Below are 18,364 nucleotides of genomic sequence, written 5' to 3' on the forward strand. Positions count from 1 at the left end.
CTGCCAGGAGGAACTCCTGCATAAGCTGCACTAAAATTAACACAAGTTGCGAACAAGTACAGTAGTGTTCTTCTGCCAGTCCCATTTATCCTGGTACAGTTTACTTGGGAGAACTTCCTGGTGTATTGTTTATAGGGGGATTTGGATTTTACATCTTGGTTGCCAGAGGTCTCATCCTAAAAATTACTTGCTTGCAAAGCATGCAGCTCTTTGTGGCAGTATCTCTCTTACTGAGCAGACTTTTTCAGCAGCTGAATATAAGAAGCTAATTGCCCATAAATTTCATGGCAAGGCATGAAATACCATAGCAGAGCATCGTTTGGGTCAACGCTCTTGATAAAGGACAGTGGGATATCAGCCTAATGGCATAGGACTTCATTCTTGGCTTATGGACTGAGCAATGCTGCAATACATTCCTCATTCTCTAGTGGCCATGCCCTTCCTGCTAAAAGTTTGAACAGGCAATGGGTATATTGTAAACCATGTAATTCATATTAAAAAATTCAGTTGAAAATAGTAATCTTCATTTTGCGTTTTACTACAGTTTGTTTCCTTTGATGTTTCTTTGAGCTTCTAAAGCAGCATTTTACAGAATACTGTGAAACTGTTTACTGCAATGAGTCATTGCATTATCTGTTTTATTTTTATCAGCACTAGTCATTTTTCTTTAAAAGATATAAAGGTGTGGAACTATTTTTCTGCAAGTTCATGCAATTTGTTAAAATATAAGGGATACTGATGTTGGCGCATGTTGCCCTCCTTTGATAGAACTCATGGAAACAGAATTAGCTAGAAGGGGAAAGGGTCTTAAATCCCTCTGTGTAGATTTCTGGGCTACACATCAGAACAGGGAAAGGGCATTTCCCAGAGAGGGCATTTTACATCTAAGTTTTGTCTAAATATAAATCCTAGATCCAAATGTGAGCGTGTCAAGAGGGTCTTCAGCAGAACTCTCTTAATGAAAGGACCTTTCCATATTTTTTTCTAATGTTACAGACATAATATTTGAGATTAATTTAATCTGTGAAAAATAAATAAAAGAATTAATTATTTGAGTTAGAGTCAGGATCTCTACTTGGCCGTACCATCTTCTACAGTTGCATTCCTAACAACTGCACTATAATTGCAGGGGCAACCATGGTTGTTATGGGACATTTCCTCATGAGTAAAATGTACTGGCCATTGGTGGCTGGCTTCTGTGTTACTGGTAAGGCCACCTTGCTGTTGCTCATTGTTGAAATATGCTTTTACTGTGACTGCCTATCACTATTGGAAATGGTACACTGTTGCTATAGTCTCCTTAGAAATTATTGTTCTTCCACTACAAGTTGCTTCAGCATTATAACAGTGTGGTACTGCTGGCTGGGAAGGAGTAGAACAGGCATGTTCGTGTGCTGGAGCAAGCTCTGTTACAGTAGTGTCCATCTTGCCAGGATCAGACTGCAGATGGACAAGATTTCCACAACAACTCTATCAAGCATATCATACCCCTCAAAACACATACATGTATATACACACACTACAAAGAGGGACCTGGAGCTAGAAAACAAACTATACAGTGAGTTAACGGTTGGGTGCAATTAGAGGAGATCAATGAAATCAGTGGGACTTGCTAAGCCAACACTTATGAAAGCCATTCATTCAGAGAGTCTATTCTAATTTGGCTAACAAGATCTAGCATAGTGATCCCAAAGGAGCCAGTGTGGCATAGTGGTTTGAGCATCGGGCTATGACCCTGAAGACTAGAGTTTGATTCCCAATCCAGCCATGAAACTCACTGAGCGACCTTGGGTGAGTCACAGGGGAAGGCAATGGGAAACCTACTCTGAACAAATCTTGCCAAGAAAACCCCCTGATAGGTTTGTCTTAGGTTTGCCCTAAGTCGGGAACCACTTGAAGGCACACAGCGACAAACCCAAATGAGAGACTGAAACCAGATGAGCTAGAGAAAAATTACATTTTTACTCACTGGGCCACACAATGTTATTATCCATATATATTCAGGAAAAAAACATTTTATGACTATCAAAATTCCCAGTTTTGAAACATCAAATCATGATGCCTCACTTTGAAACATCCTCAGGGACTGCTTTTTCATCACAATTTGATGGACAAGGAGAACCCTCTCAACATGATTCCTGGAGATATCTTGGTTCCAACAGGAAGCTGATAAAATCCATTGGATGTCACTAGCTTCCCATGGAAGCTAATAAAGCACCCAACAATACCCACATCCCACCAACACTATAGGAAGAGATCACTGTTTGTTTTCCAGATCTCTGTAGAAACATTTCAGTGCAAGGAGCACTGGTAGTTAGGGATTCCATTCAGATTTCTTATGGCTACAATTTGAAAACATGGGGCCTGAACAGACAGGCCAAAATAAAGCTGCTTCAGTCACTTTGGAGGTATGCTGTTTAAATGACACATGCATCTTAAGAGGCCAGAAGCTGCGCCAAAGCTTAACTCCAGTCCTTAGGACTGGAGCGTGGCTTTGGTGCAGCTTCCAGCATCCTAGGACAGTGATGGCGAACCTATGGCACACGTGCCAGAGGTGACACTCAGAGCCCTCTCTGTGGGCACATGTGCCATCACTCCAACACAGAGTTTGCCGTAGTTTGTTACTAGAAAGCCAAAGGGATATGGCACTTTGCAATAAATAAATGGGTTTGGGGTTGCAGATTGGGCACTCAGCCTCTAAAAGGTTCACCATCACTGCCCTAGGATGTATGATCATTTAAATAGCATATCTCCAAAGTGACCCAAAGCAGCTTTATTTTAGCCTGTCTGTTCGGGCCCATGGTCATATAGTGTGATCCTTTGCATTGTTACTCAGAAATAAATCTTATTGACTTCAGCAAGTATACATGCATAGTACTCCATCCTTAAACTAGCAATATTCCAAACCAGACCACAATTATGGATTTGTATTTTGCATTTATATTTTACTCTTTTATCTATTGTAATCATTTTAAAAACACATACACAGAGAGAAAGAAATTAGACAATGCACAATCTACCTAAAATTCTACTACAAAATTAAATAGCCAAAACAATACAATATAATTCAGGAAGAATTCAATGTTTAAACTAGGACTAAAGAGCAAAAAAGGTGAAGGGAGTGAAGAACCTAGCACCACCTTTGGATATCAGTCCACTTTTTCAGATGTACTGAAGTGCACCAAAAATTACTACAGTACTTCATTTTCCCCCAGTGTGGAAAAAGAAGTAACTTTTCCAGGATTAGAGTTTTTAAAAAATGGGGAAAACAGTGCCAGCCCTAAATTAAAAAGGTTTGAAATATCACTGACAAGAAGCAAAATCTGTAACGGATGTGTTTGTTGTTCCAGAAAGCTTATTTGCAAGCATATCACGCTGAGAGCGTGAGTTGCCTTTCAAAAGAGAACTAGACATAAACCAGAGGCTCTCCTTTGAAAGATGACAGAAAAGCGAATGCACAGCCACACTTCATACAGAACTAGTGCTTACATGGGACCATTAATTACACAAATGTAAGCAAGGTTTGCCATACGTGAGCCTTGATCACATTGGGGAAGCCCAAATCACAGTAAAGTCATCTTTTTCTTGAGGGATAAGATTTTTTATTTTAAAAAATTAAATCTTAAATGATGGTTTAATTTAATAGGAACAGAAATGAAGAATCTGGTTGTAGATGGAGACAGATGCTGACAGACTCCTTTCTATTTTCCCTGTAGGTAGTGAAGGACTGAGATTGCATCCTCCTACTCTGCCTGTATCCTACCTCCAGCACCCACCCACGGCTGTTGTGCACAGACACAAGGCTTGAATAGGGGTATATATTTTGTTGTGTGCCTTCAAGTCATTTCTGACTTATACACAGACCTAAAGCATTAGGGTGGACAGATGCAAAATTAGATAAAGCACTTGTCCTTTTAATTTGATGGAAAAAAATTCAGTATGAGTATCTTGCCAGGCAAATATCTGTGTTGGTAAAGGCAGAAGAACCCAGTCCAGAAAACAAGCAAACAAAACAAATACATGCCAGGCTACTGAGTGGAAAGGTTTGGCAGAGACAACCTGGCGTCTCTTTACCCTGGAGCAAGCTTGTCTCTTAAATGCCTACAACAGCTCTTCATCAGTGAAGCACCAGTTTCAAAGACAGAGATTTCTAGTATGAGTTGCTCCCCAAAAGGGTGCTCACAAACTAGTGGTTTCACTGGGGAATGTGGGAGCTGTGGATACCCCAGAAGGGGTTATCACCCAGTGGGGTGGTACATCCAGCATAGCTGCTGGGTGAGCAAGAAAGGGCATCACATTCCTTTCTCTCTTGTCCAGCAGCCACTGCAGTCCCTTCTGTCTGGGCTTTGGTGTGATTGAAGCCATGCCAAAGCCCAAACGGACCTCCAGGGGCTGAGGAAATCTGCCCTCCCACACACTGGGTGTCACCAATCCCCTGTATGCCACTGCACGCAACACCCCTCACCAGAAAGGAAAATACCACTGGAATTTTCCATAGAGGTAAATATTGCAGGCAGGTGAATAGCTTGCTCACTCACACACTTTGCCATCCTTCCGCATTCAGACTCAGTAGCATAAGCACAATGCCTCCCATGCCCAAGCAGAAAGATGGAATTGTCATAATCATTTGGTACTCCCAATATATCAGCTATCAGTTTAAATGCACCTATTGTTCCTGTTTGATCAGGGGTTACAATACTGAATTAACACTTACCTTACAGAGATCTTGTAGCACCTTTGAGACTGACAGAAAGAAAGAAATTGGCAGCATGAGCTTTTGTAGACTTCAGTCTACTTCTTCAGATGCATTTGTTGGAGTGGAAGCCAGGCCACTGGTAAGTGAGGCTGTCAATTCAAATTACAAATCTTTTGTGTATGGAAATGAAGTTGCAGGTCCAGTTTTAATTATAGTCGTTAGTGCACAAAGACATAGGAAACTGGTCTTTGTGCATGGAGATGAACTGGCAGATCTAATTTTACAATGGGACTAGCCTGTGGTGAGGGGTATAAATTAATATAGGGCACCCCCATGGGGATGGGGTCAGATAGTGTTCAAGTGTGTGTAGTGTGACAGGAAACCACCGTCTTTGTTCAATCCATTGCTGAAGACTGTTATGTGTTGTCCTTTAGGTGAGTACCTGTTTGATGTTTAGAGGCGAATAAAGGTCTGCCACCAAGAGCCCTTGAAAGAGTGGTATTATTGTGCAGAATGGGTTGTAGTTGATTGATGATGTGCCTGAGTGGTCCCAGTTGGGAGTTGTATGTGACCACTAGGGGGTTCTGTCATTTTCCCTCTTCAGTTTGTTCTGTAATAGATCAGTCCTCCTGGGTACACGTCTTGCCTTGTTTATTTATTTTTTCACTTCATGTGGTGGGTACTGTAGTTTGAGGAATGCTTGTTATAATTCCTTGAGTTTGTCTTGTGGGTCTGAGCAGATGTGATTGTGTTGAAGGGTTTGGCTGTAGACTATGGATTTAGTGGTGTGTTCAGGGTGGAAGCTGGAGGCATGCAGATATGTGCAGCCGTCTGTTGGTTTGTGATATAGTGTGGTGCTTATCTGTCCATTTTGTAGCTGTACTGTGGTGTCCAGAAAGTGAACTTGTTCAGTAGATAGTTCGAGGCTGAGGTTGATGGTGGCATGGAAGTTGTTGAAACTCTGGTGGGATGTCTTAAGTGAGTCCTCTCCATGAGTCCAAGTTATGAAGACATCATCAATGTACCTCAGGTAGAGAAGCAGTTTCTAGATGTATGTGTTAAGGAAGCAATTGCTCTAGGTCAGCCATGAAAATATTGACATATTGTGGTGCTATATATGTGCCCATGGCAGTGTCACATTAACTTGTAGATATATGTTGTTATCAAAGGTGAAGTAATTGGGTGTGAGAACAAACTGGCAGACATTAGTGGCTAGGTCAGATAGGTCCTCATCTGGAATGATACTACACACACTTCAGCACTATCTGACCTTGTCTTCATGGGGGTGCCCTACATTCATCTATTCCCTCTACAACAGGCTAGTCTCATTGCAAAACTAGATCTGCCAGTTCATCTCCATGCACAAAGACCAGTTTCCTATGTCTTTGTGCACTAATGACCATAGTTAAAACTGGACCTGCAACTTCATTTCCATACAGAGGATTTGTAATTTGAATTGACAGCCTTACATACCAATGGCACATATATGTTTCTGCCTGGCTTCCGCTCCACCAAATGCATCTGAAGAAGTAAATTGAAGTCTACGAAAACTCATGCTGCCAATTTCTTTCTTTCAGCTAGTCTCAAAGGTGCTGATTCTACATACTAACACAGCTATATCTTTGAATTCTAACTTACCTTATTTTGAAAACATCCTGTCATATCAATAGAACTAAATATTCCCTTTGTGTGAATGGACATAATTCTAGCAAACACTGCAGAAAAATACAGTAATTAACTAAAAATTTTAAAAGGAACAGGCCAACTAAGTTCTTTTGGAAATCTGACTGATGGTGAATTTTGCCAACTGTTTACTCAATTTCTTCCTCTATTTAATTTCTTCACACCATGCATAATTTTTAATATATCTTTCATTTGCCTTTTTTCCTAAGCTAAAATTCCCCAGAGTGGTATCTTTTCCTCATATGTCCCAGTCCTTTGACCATTCTGGTTGATGTGGGAGGTTTTGCGCTTTCTACAGAGCCATTGAGACTATAATCATATAACCATTTGCCTGACAGTAAGCCACTTTGAACTCACTAAAGTTATGTCTGAACAGGCATGTATAAGATTGTGCTGTAGAGTTTCTTTCCAATAAAACTTTTACCATTTTGTTCACTTTCATAATAAGGAAAAACGGGCTTGCCTATGCTTGTATTGACTCAATCCTAAATTTTCTCAGATTTTTAAAAACAGAAGGGTTTGTTTTCAATATGGTTACCCTTCCCTTCAGGAAATGTTGCGATTCATTATCTTCCCAATAATATGTTTAAAATTTCTTTTTTTAGACAGCACGACACACAAAAATATCATGCTTTAATTTTTTATATATACTTAAAATTTTTTATATATACTTAAAAAATCATTATCCATATTATTATGAGGATGAATATTTTTTCTGTCTTGTTAATGCACTCATGTTGTTTCCCTTTTAACTGGACTATTTGGTCCTTCTATTGTCAGTGTTATCCACTGTAGCATCTGCTATCTTATGTGCGTGCTGTCCTATAATTAGTTGCTTTATGCTCCAACTTCTCACCCCAAGTCATGCATTGCAGTAGTTTCTGTAGAGTTATTATTTACATTTAGCAGAGTGGAATGTTTTGATTTGTCTGCAATGCTGTTGAAGCTTCCAGGTTTGACTTCATGTTACAGTCTATTTCCTTTGAGTTTCTTAGTTGAGGGAATGATACAATGCTTCGTGTATTGTTCAGCCTTTAAAAGCTGGCATGGAGTAAATAACTATTACAGACTTTGAAAATGCTGGATGAACATGGCATGCAGCCACGGCATTTAGCTGCCAAAATACTTTATTAATGAATGAAGGTTAGTGAGCCAAACAAATCCTCAGATTAGTATTACAAGTAAATAAAATATTCCCAAAGTGAAGAGGCCCCTGGGAAAAATGGAAAACTGATGGACAAATGGAGTTTCTCTTCTATTTCCAAGAACAGCCCAAGGGCAAAGGACACCCTCACATTCTGGTTGAAGTATAAAGGAGACCCTTTATACCTGCAGCATAAAGTACAGGTCCCAAAGAATCATCTGTTAGAAGGATTTTAGTCTAGAGAAAGAATTAAGAACCAGAGCCACCAGGGCCAAATCCAGCCACTCTAAGGCTGCCTCCTTCAGTTGCTAATCCAAAGAGGTGTTTGGTGTAACCGATAGTAGTAGATACAGCATTTGTTAGCAACCCAGTGAGACACAGTAATGATTGCCTCCTTTAACCTACCACTTTCCATGTCATTTATGGGCCCTGCAGGAAAACTGGTATTTAAATGCTAGTATACGAAGGCATGTTGAGATGTTACAATGAAATATTCCTCTTTTTGGACTTCTGCTCACAAGTTCCAAATGATATTCATAGCTCTACCTCTATAAGGATACCAAGTGACCACAGAAAAAACAGCTTCATCTACTTTTGTGTCTTTAATATTAATTTGATCTGCAGAAATCAGCAGGTCAAGATTTTCATGGAATGGAAATAATCATTTATTGTGTGCCTTCAAGTCATTTCTGACTTATGAAACCCTATCCAGGGTTTTCTTGGCAAGATTTGTTCAGAGGATCAGAGAATGTGACTTGCCCACAGTTTCCATAGCTGAGCAGGGATTTGGTCTTCAAAGTCCCAGGCCGACATTCAAGCCACTACATAATGCTGTCTCATATAAACATTATAGTCTGTTAATATCTATGCACTGAACAGGTTTTAAAACACAGCTACAGCAGCTGGCTAGAAAGTAAGCTATCCTGCAACATTCATGGTATTCGAATACTATAAAGTAATAAAATGGAAAGCAAGACAGTGAGTGCTAGTTCAGGACTTTCACTGCATTGCAAAGACTCAACAAAAGCATTCAGTTTGTCATGTTCTAGTTCTTAGATGCAACACTTTCTCAGGCACTTTCTCTCCTTTGAATGGTGACACTAGAGACTTCTTGGCAACCAGATTAGAACTCAGCTTGGAGCTCCAAATCTCCCAGCCAGCGTGGCTACTAGTTGTGTCCGGGAAGCAGCTTTTCCAAATCGTGCCACTACTTATTTACACACACACACACACACACATACACACACACACACAGCAGCTTCATAGCAATAAAGCAGCTTCATTTATATACTGCTTCATACTGCACTAAGCAGTCTCTAAGCGGTTAGGTGGAGAGCATAGGTGCAGATTCCCAGCATCAGCACCCCGAACATGTCCCAAAGTTCACTGCTCCCAGGCAGGCACCCAACACCATCATGGATACCAAACAGCTATCTTTAATCCTGCTGATCTTTCACAATCAGCCACAGCTCAAAACCCGCAGTTTCTGTACAAGCCTCTGTATTAACCTGTACTAAGCTAGTAGGAAGCAGAAAGTAACTCTCCTTCCAAATCTGAACATGACAATCCCTTTGTCATCCCTTTATCCAGGGATGAAGAGCTATTAGGCTAATCTCCAAAACAAAATGCAATCTGTCAACTAGTTGCACCTCCTTAAGGTATACCCCGTTCTCCTTCTGCCCTGCTGCCACCTTTATCTGCTTTTACAGGGAAATATTCCTGAGAGATCATCTTGACCAAAGCTTATGCACAAATGGGACTGAGTTATACGTGTTCAATATACAAGATATTTAAAATGAAAAATTAGATTTTTACAGCCCACTTCCCTTCCCTTTCTGTACTGACTATTCAATACAGGTTTAGAATCCCTTATCCGGAATTCCAAATTCCAAAATCCAAAATTGTCCACATGGGTGGCTGAGACAGTGACACCTTTGCTTTTGCATGGTTCAGTGTAGACAAACTCCATTTCACGCACCAAATTATTAAAAATATTATGCATAAAATTACCATCAGGGTATGTGTATAAGGTACATACAAAGCATAAATGAATTTCATGTGTAGACTTGGGTCCCATCTCCAAGATATCTCATTATTTATGTAAAAATATTCAAAAAGTCCAAAAAAGTCCACAATCCAAAATATTTCTGGTCCCAAGCATTTTGGATAAGGGAGACTCAACCTGTATAACATAAAGCTAAAAATAAACTTGCTTTTAATCTGGCAAAAATGTTTGTAGAAGTTGATTCTGAGTAGAAGTAGTTTATTAAGGCGTAACTCCAATTGTTAGTCCCAATTAGAATAAATCCACTGATTTAATGGAATTAGCATAAGTATTTACTTATTCTCATTGATTCATTGGGTCTACCCACATTGGTCTAACAATTGGATTTAGACCTATGATTGCCACCTACTGTTTAAAGGGGGAGAAACACAAGATCATCATAATTGTGAAAATCTGAGCTATGCTTTTATCAGGTGCCTTCATGTGCCATAGGTTTGACAAAGTTTGACACAATATGATATGCATAATTTTTTAAAAGTACTTCTAATAAATATAAAGTATGATTGCAATTAACACATTTGCTTATGTGTGTATCACACAGATACATTCATCAGGCGGTTGTGTTTTTCTGCGGGTTCCTCATCTAGGGTTAGAGGATCACTACATGCAATTTTTAAACTGTGGTTATAGTAATAAAATAGGGCCTTTAGCAATACTGATCACACTGTGTTGCCTCTGACTGGTGTGTCTGCCAAGTGTGGTTAGGGCAGCATTTGTCATTGATGGGGCAAACGTATCAATAGCTCCCAGTCGCATGGCCATCACAGGACACCTCAAATGTGAAAAGTTGCTCCCAGGGCAGCTGTATGACTGGCACTCACATTGTGTCACAGACTCCTCCTCTCCCCCTGTTCCCCCTCCCTCTTGCTATTCTCAAGCAATCTGATTCACTTTTTTTTTTGGTATTTATTTCATTTACTTAGGCCTGTTACAGACTGCCAAAATAAAGCTGCTTTGGGTCTTGTTGGAGGTATGCTATTTAAATGATGCATGCATCCTAAGAATCCGGAAGCTGCACCAAAGCTGCACTCCAGTGCTTTGGAATGGAGTGTGGCTTTGGCGCGACCTCCGGACTCTTAGAACCCATGCATCATTTAAATAGCATACCTCCAACAAGACCCGAAGCAGCTTTATTTTGGCAGTCTGTAACAAGCCTTACTTTCTTTTTAAAAAATACTTAAATCACATTACCAGAACTGTGAAGTGCATTTTAAAAAGTATAATATAATATAAAATAAAAGTTATGTTGGGTAGGACATTGGGCAAGGAGGCATGGTTAAGGAGGGATGTGGAAGAGAATGTGATGGCGGCAGCAGCCACCATCGTGCAATTGTGAAGACGTATGATAATGGCTGCTCACGAAGCTGGTACATATACATTTTAATTGATTTTGTGATTGTGGTGAGAACAGGGCTCATGTGATAAACTCCTTAGTCTCTGTGTAATGTGTGGAATTTAGTGATCTAAAGAGGAGGGCAATTTTGGACAATGATGAGAGAAGGCACAATGAAAATACAGCAAATGTTGATCCATGGGAGTGGGAGAGTCATTCGTGGAACAAGCATGTTACACAATGGCACACAAGCCTTTGAGTGTCCCTGAGCTCTTGACTGCACAAACAGCAAGAGGCAGGAGGGGGGGGGGGGGGTGCATGAATAAGGTAATATGTTGTAGTGTGAAATCTGCATTATACACCAAATCTCTGCATGCACATTGTAAACCCAGTTGGTTAGTTTCCATTGACGAGGAGAAAATGACTCACAGGATTTCCACCAGTAAAAATCAGTAGCAGAATACTAATGAAGGGGCAGCCTAATGTAGCCTGATTGTGGTAAATAGCAACTCTGAGCGAGTAGGCTTCCTCCTTTAGCCAGCAAGGGGAGGCCAAGGAGAGGATGGACTATACCTCTTCTAGTTTTTGCAACAGATATAACAATAGATCTCCTAGGTAAAGGGCTTTAAAATGAACTTTCTTAGCCAGCCGCAGATATGGTGTTCTTCATCACAAGAGACTGCCAAGACTTTAACACAGAAAAATAGTGAATGCCTCAACATGTCTGCACTTTGCTTAATGAAGCACACATTCAGTCACCATTTGCCAAGAGAAATGCTCTTTCCAGAGTCTGTGTTTGTTAACATTCTGTCTTCCTCCTCAGGAACAGACTCTTGTTCGTCACCATATGGAAAGTCATTTGCTCCCAGAGGAATGTGGAGATTGGTAATTTATTCTGCGTTGCACTTGTGGGAAATTAGTTGTTGTGGCTTGACATGCAAATATTTAAAATCTGTGTTTACATTTGTGAGTTGGAAGAAAGTAATAAATTAGTCTTAAGTGTAAAAGCAGTAGGCTTAGCACACAGGAGCACTTTACAGCAAAGAGAGTTTATGTACTCAAACAGGCTCCCAGACTTTCTGTTTAATATTATCCTTTCCCATAGCAGTGGTCCAAAGAAATTACAAAAAGGACTTTTCCTTACTCCTGAATTCAAAGTGTGTCACCCACACAGCCTGAAATGATTTAATTTGTTATTTAACCAATGCTATTGTCATCAAGCATTGCAAAAGGACTGATACATAAACCAGACATGTCACTCTCTAAAGAGGTAGTGAGCTAGTTGTAACTGAAAGCAAAGGATTAGAAATGTGACTTAGGCACGTTACAGACCACCCTAAAGCGGGCGGTCTGCCGCTGCCGCCATTAGCTACGTCGAGAAGCCCCAGCGGCCAGACCATGAGGCTTCCTGGCGCAGCTAAAAAAGAGTGCTGAAATGGCGCTCCTTTTTGGTCCTTGGAAGTGGTGCCGTGAGGCGCGAGGCGCACACTCACAGCATCACTTCTGCCGCGCCATGTCCGGACGCTGTGCATCTGAGACGTAAATATGGCGGTGCCCATGTGGATGGGCGCCACCATTTACTAGGCACTCCGTGCATCCTAGGAACAGGGCCAGTTAGGAAGGTGAGACCCTTCCTAACCCTAGCATGCCCCTTCCTAATCCTAGAATGCGCGGAGCGCGTACTAAATGGCGGTGTGTAACACGCCTCTCTCTCCAGATGTTCTTGGACTGTGACTTCCAGCATTCCTCACTATTGGCTCTATGTTTGCTTGGGCTGCTAGATAGCCCAACATTTAAAGGACCACATGATTTACACCCCTGCCTTAGGCCACTGACTGAACTCACAGTACTACACTTTCTAACATGGTATTTCCACACTGATAGGGACCAATGCTTGCATTTTCAGGAAATCTTTGTGTTTTCTCAGGAAAAATCAAAGCCTGCACTGGTTGTGAGGCCAAATAAATAAATAAATCCAAGGAGAGATAAAATGTCAGAAGTGTGGAGCAGTAATCTCTCTGACTGTCTGAAAGTCATGTTCTTTTTTATCTTACAGATGAAACTGGGATTCCCCCTGCCCCAGCATTTCCTAAAATCGAGTAATGCTGCTGGAAGTGAGATGCACTTGCTCTGTGGAGTAGTTTTAGGGTAAGGGTGAGGAGTCTATGATCCTCAAGATTCCTTGGACTAAAATTTCCATCAGTCCTAGCCAGCATTTCAAGTGGTGAAGATTATGGAACCTACTTACAGGTCCATAGGTTCCCCAAATACAGTTTAACCTGTCTTCCTCCAAAGGCATCCCTTGCCCATTTAAGAAGACAACAAAAAAAATGATACTCAGTATACTTCGTTCATGGAACTTTTGTAGGACTAGTAGCTCAAATATAACTGCAATACATCTGACACTTTTTAATTATAAGGGCACCTACAGATGCAGCTTTGTGAACAAGAACATTTCTCTTTTTTCCCTTTAGGGTACTTTAACTATTAAATAAAAATGGTCAGTATATTAAAAGTTGCTGAGTTGCCTTAAGTAAGGAGAACCAGTCTAGCATTAGAATTTCTTGTTAGAAAGTTTGATTCTGTTTAAGAGGAAATTAATAATATCATTAATTCCTCTTCCTGAATTCTGAAATGATGACAGCTCTCATGGAAGGAACCATGGTTTTGCATACTTCATGATCTTATGGAATCCTTGTTGTTTCTAGTCAAAACGATCTCATGGAAGGTGATGGAAAGCATTCCCTCTGGTCAAGAAGCTGAGCAGCTATGGCCCGTTAGGCATGACTAGCCTCATAAGCTTGCAGGAGTCAATTTTAAGAAAAACAAATATTTTTGGCAATTTCCCCCTCTTTTTTGTCCCCAGATACCATCCTTGTCAACTAGAGAGCATTTGGGGATAAAAAAATAGTTGATTTACTTTGTTGGAACAGGGGTGCATTTGCCCACTCCTGGACTAAAGGTACAGTATATATAATCTGATGTGGCCTAAGGCAGCTTCTTAAAGGTTTTAACATAACAGAGAGATGAGCCAGGGTCTAAAAGGCTACTTCAGCATTGTTTTTAGGGTCACCAGATTGCAACCTAGATATTTCATTTTTTAATTTCTTTTTAAAATAACACCATAAGAAATAAAGAGACACAGTAGCCACAGATTCCATGGTCCTTTGGTCTCCTCTTTCAGTTGTCTGCAGTTGAATAGCAAGAGTCAGATGAGTGGCTACCCAGAAGGCAAAGGAGTGGACAGAAGAGGGAACTTGGAGAGACAGGTGAGGAAAGGAAGAGTTCCTTTAATTCTCACTTCATTCTTTTGGGAATGGAGTGGTTTATGGTACATAAATCCATTACATAACTGAAATCATGTCATACTGTGTCCAGGGGGAGCTTACTCCCTGGTAGGCCCTTAGTTTACACAACATGGATTGCACAATACATCTCTCACCTTTTGAGAGAGAGGTACATTCTGAGTCCCCTTTTAAGAAACAAGATGAATTGCTGAGGTTTGCTAAGTAATCAGCAAACTGCAGAAGCTACAATTTCAAATCCGTCCTCCTACAGTCTGGTGCGCTGCAGATGTACTGGACTAAAATCCACATTGCTCCTAGCTGTTAATTGTGTTTTCTGGGGATATGGGAACTGGATATGTAGTTGGAAGCTGAGAGGAGGCTCAACAAACACTCTAATGATTTCTATATTATTTTGGATGAACAAAGTTCTATATGTGATCCACCTTAACTGCCGCAGCAACGTCCCACAAAATCCTTGAGTTTGTAACTTGATGAGGCATAGAGTCTTCTGGATGAGAATTCCACCCACCCCCCAACTGCAAATCCCAGGATTCCATAGGATGGAACCACGGCAGTTAAAAGTGGAATCATAGCATTGTGACTGTGTAGTGTGGAAGGGCTCTAGTTACCACCCACTGACTTATAAAGCAGTAGTGTCCCCACCCCTGGCGTCACCTGATGTGGGGGGGACAAGGGGACAGTTGCGGGGGCGGCCAAAAGTGTGCACTTGGCCCTCTCCGCTGCCACAGCACCAGCCTCCTCATGAGGAGACCAGCAGCGCTGCAGTGACAGCAGGAGGGGACTGTTTGGCCCTTCTCACCCCACAGCAGGAGGATAGCAATAGGAGCTACATTTCTATACCACTTCATGCTGTACTAAGCAGTCTCTAAGTGGTTTACAATGTGTAAGCTAATTGCCCACAACAAACTGGGTAGGATGGATGCCAGGCTGAGTCGGCCCTGGAGCCCCTGGCTGGAATCAAACTCACAAACTTGTGGCTGTGAATACCGGCTGCAGTACCGGCATTTAACCACTGCATCACCAGGGTTCCTACTGGGTGTCACACCTCTTCTGTTGTCACCTTGTGCCATCCGCATCCCTCACATCACCCCAAGTGACACCACTGTCATAAGGTACTACCTTCTAGTTTCCAGGCTCTATCTCCTGAGAGTTTGAGCCTCAGAGAATCTTCATCACCTATCCTAAAGACTTTGGAAGTGGACAGAGGCAAAGAAAACTCCACACAGATGATATTTTGGCTGTCTCTCCCATTTTCTTCATTTCTTACCCACTTTAAATTCACCAGCTGTAGGTAGAGTCAATCAGCCAAAAATCTCACCTACTGCCAGAATTTCAGTCAGCTCTTGTCACTAGCTGCTAATAGTTAATTATCTAAGTAAGAAGTGCATTATTACCATGTCATTTGAAAATTACTTGATCATCACCTACCATTGTTCAAAAATATAATAATCGACTCAAGTGTTGCTATGACTACATATACTAAGTGGATGTTCTGCACTAGTCAAAGAGTATGGCTGTCTTGAAAGAAAGGTGCTACCTAAAGAAAAGTTGCTAAAGATATTCCTGTCCTTATAATAAAACATGTTTGAAATTAGGATTGTAAGGCCTCAGGTGTCTCCTCCAGTTTTCAGTGTTCTTCTCTTTCTTCTAAGCATTTTGACTTTATTTATTTATTTATAGTGGGCTCTTCTTAACTGTAGGCTTGCCATGCATGGATTTGAGATTCTGCGGACAGCAAGCCCCTTTGTGCACACAGTCGCACTAGTAGCTGCATGCACATTACATTGCATAACAAACAATGGGACTAGAGGTCTCACTTTTTTGTTATCCGCACTGAGGTTCTGGAACGGATTCCCTGTGAATACAAAGGAACGACTGTATTTAATATCCCATCTTACTCCCAAGACAGGATCCATGGTGGCTCAACATCAAATTAAAAACAAAATACACTAAAAACCTATTTGACACAAAAGTTTAAAAAGCATTAAATAAACAGTTACATTAAAAATACTAAATTACAACCATTAAAAGAAAATTAAAACACAGTATAAAGATAAAAACATAATAGACCGCATTAAAAAGTTCCTCTGGCTACAGTGCCATAAAATGCCAAAGCCCTGCCTAAATAGAAAGGTCTTTGCCTGGTGGTGGAAAGAAACCAGACAGGGGACCAACATAGTCTCCCTTGGGAACAGCTGCTGAGAAGGCTGGCTCCTTAGTCCTCAGCAAACACACCTATAATGGTGGCAGAGCAGTGAGAAAGCGTTCTTGTGAAGATGTTAAAAGCTGGACAGTCTTATTGAAGGAAGTATAGAGCCCAAGCAGATGGCCCAGAAAGAGCAGTCTGTGGCTCCTCTGGCACAGATCATGCCAGGACCATGGCAACTGCATGGCCCACTCCTGAAACAGACCGCCTCCATGGTCCCAAATGTGCCACTGGCAGGAGTGGATTTAATCCATTCCTGAAAAGTTCAGCTTCTGCTGCCTCAGCACGGCTTTAGAGTAGCTTCCAGATGCTTTGACAGAGGGGTGTCATCTGAACACCGTGCCCCTGAAGCAAACAGAAGCCACTTCTTCTGGCCCATCCCTTTTGGGCCATAGTCTTTTAGATAGTTGAGACCAAAGCCATGTAGGGCTTTAAAGGTCCTGACCAGTACTTTGAATTGTGCCCAGAAACAGACCAATGTATTTATATGATTCTTCCTTGGATGCTCTATTACAGCACCTTTTAATAATGCTCTCCCAGAGTATTCTGCCCCCAAATTTGCCCCTTAGCTGGGGCTGTCTTTTGCAGCAACAACAGGTGACTGCCTCCCACGTGGTCCCTTTGTTACTTGGCACTGCTACTGAGGTCAGAATTAGGTGCCCATACAGCACTGTGACGTTGGATGCCTTGGTCTGCCTCATAATGGCTTGTGCCTGCAGCAGTGGCACCAGGCAATGAATGGAAACCGTGAGTGAAAAGACAGCCACCTGTAGTTGCCAAAAATGCACCAAAAACCTAGAGCAAATGGTGAGATTTTAAAATGCAGGTTAGGAGGATGAAGCCTCAAATCAGGTGCAGTCATCATGAAGACAGTCTGGATCTGATTTGGGGTTTTGGCTCTGTATCATATAAGCAGGATGCAGCAAGCCTGGGGCGGAGAACTCGAGGTAAAACACCCATGTAGACAAGGCCATAGATGTGTCATAAAACTAAATGTAAGGAATATAACATACAGCCCACATGATGGTAACCTGTTCCACCCTACGCAACTACAGCACTTTGATATTTCTTTAAGTGCATTGGCTACATCTTACAGAACCTGGGCACTAGCACTTTCTGGCACTAGCACTCTAAATACCCTGCAACACTACAGATTTCAAGATACCATAAGATGCAGCCTATGAAAGTGAGCCTAGGGGCGAGAACAGTCGTGTTGTTATTAATTGTATGAAAGGTGCTCTGAGAGCCTTTTTGGCTGAGTAGTGAGAAAAATGCTTTTAACAGATAAGTGCAACTATAGAATGCTACGTGAATTAAAGTTTACAGTGCAACCCAGTGCATGTGTGTGTAATGGGATTTACTCCTCGGTAAATGTATATGCTATATAATTATAACCTCAATTCTGTTTCTTTCTCTGGACATGAAAATATTATAAACACTAGAGATGTAGAGAATTTTTTTTATCCAGCAAACATCTTAACATATGTATGTATAATAAATTTTTAATAAACCACAGATCATAACAAAAATACTTGTTGACTAACAAGCCTTACAAAATCTGTTAAATATTTCATATGAACAGTTCTTCTTAAAGCAGAGCATTCTTGTATTCAATTTATGTTAACTTTACTTGATATGAAGTGCATGTCTTTTTAGAAGTCAATCAAATTTCATTCAGCAGAGCTTACTTCAAGATAAGTATGAATAGAATTGTTGCCTCAAGTTCATTTGAAAGGTAATTAAATCAGTCTTTCATTCTCTCTCTCTGCTTAGATTGCCAAAGGAAATTTGGAATAAGGACATTATCATACCAGCCTGCTGTCCCACCACAACCTCACTAATTTAAGAGTGGAGGCATCATTTTTCATCACACTTTCCCCATTGTAGGCCCCATTCCCACTGGCTTATAACGTGGATCAGGACGCGAAT

Source organism: Sceloporus occidentalis, unplaced genomic scaffold, assembly GCF_023333645.1.
Source record: "Sceloporus occidentalis isolate IW3139 unplaced genomic scaffold, rSceOcc1.0.p SCAF_3, whole genome shotgun sequence".
Classification (NCBI taxonomy): Eukaryota; Metazoa; Chordata; class Lepidosauria; order Squamata; family Phrynosomatidae; genus Sceloporus; species Sceloporus occidentalis.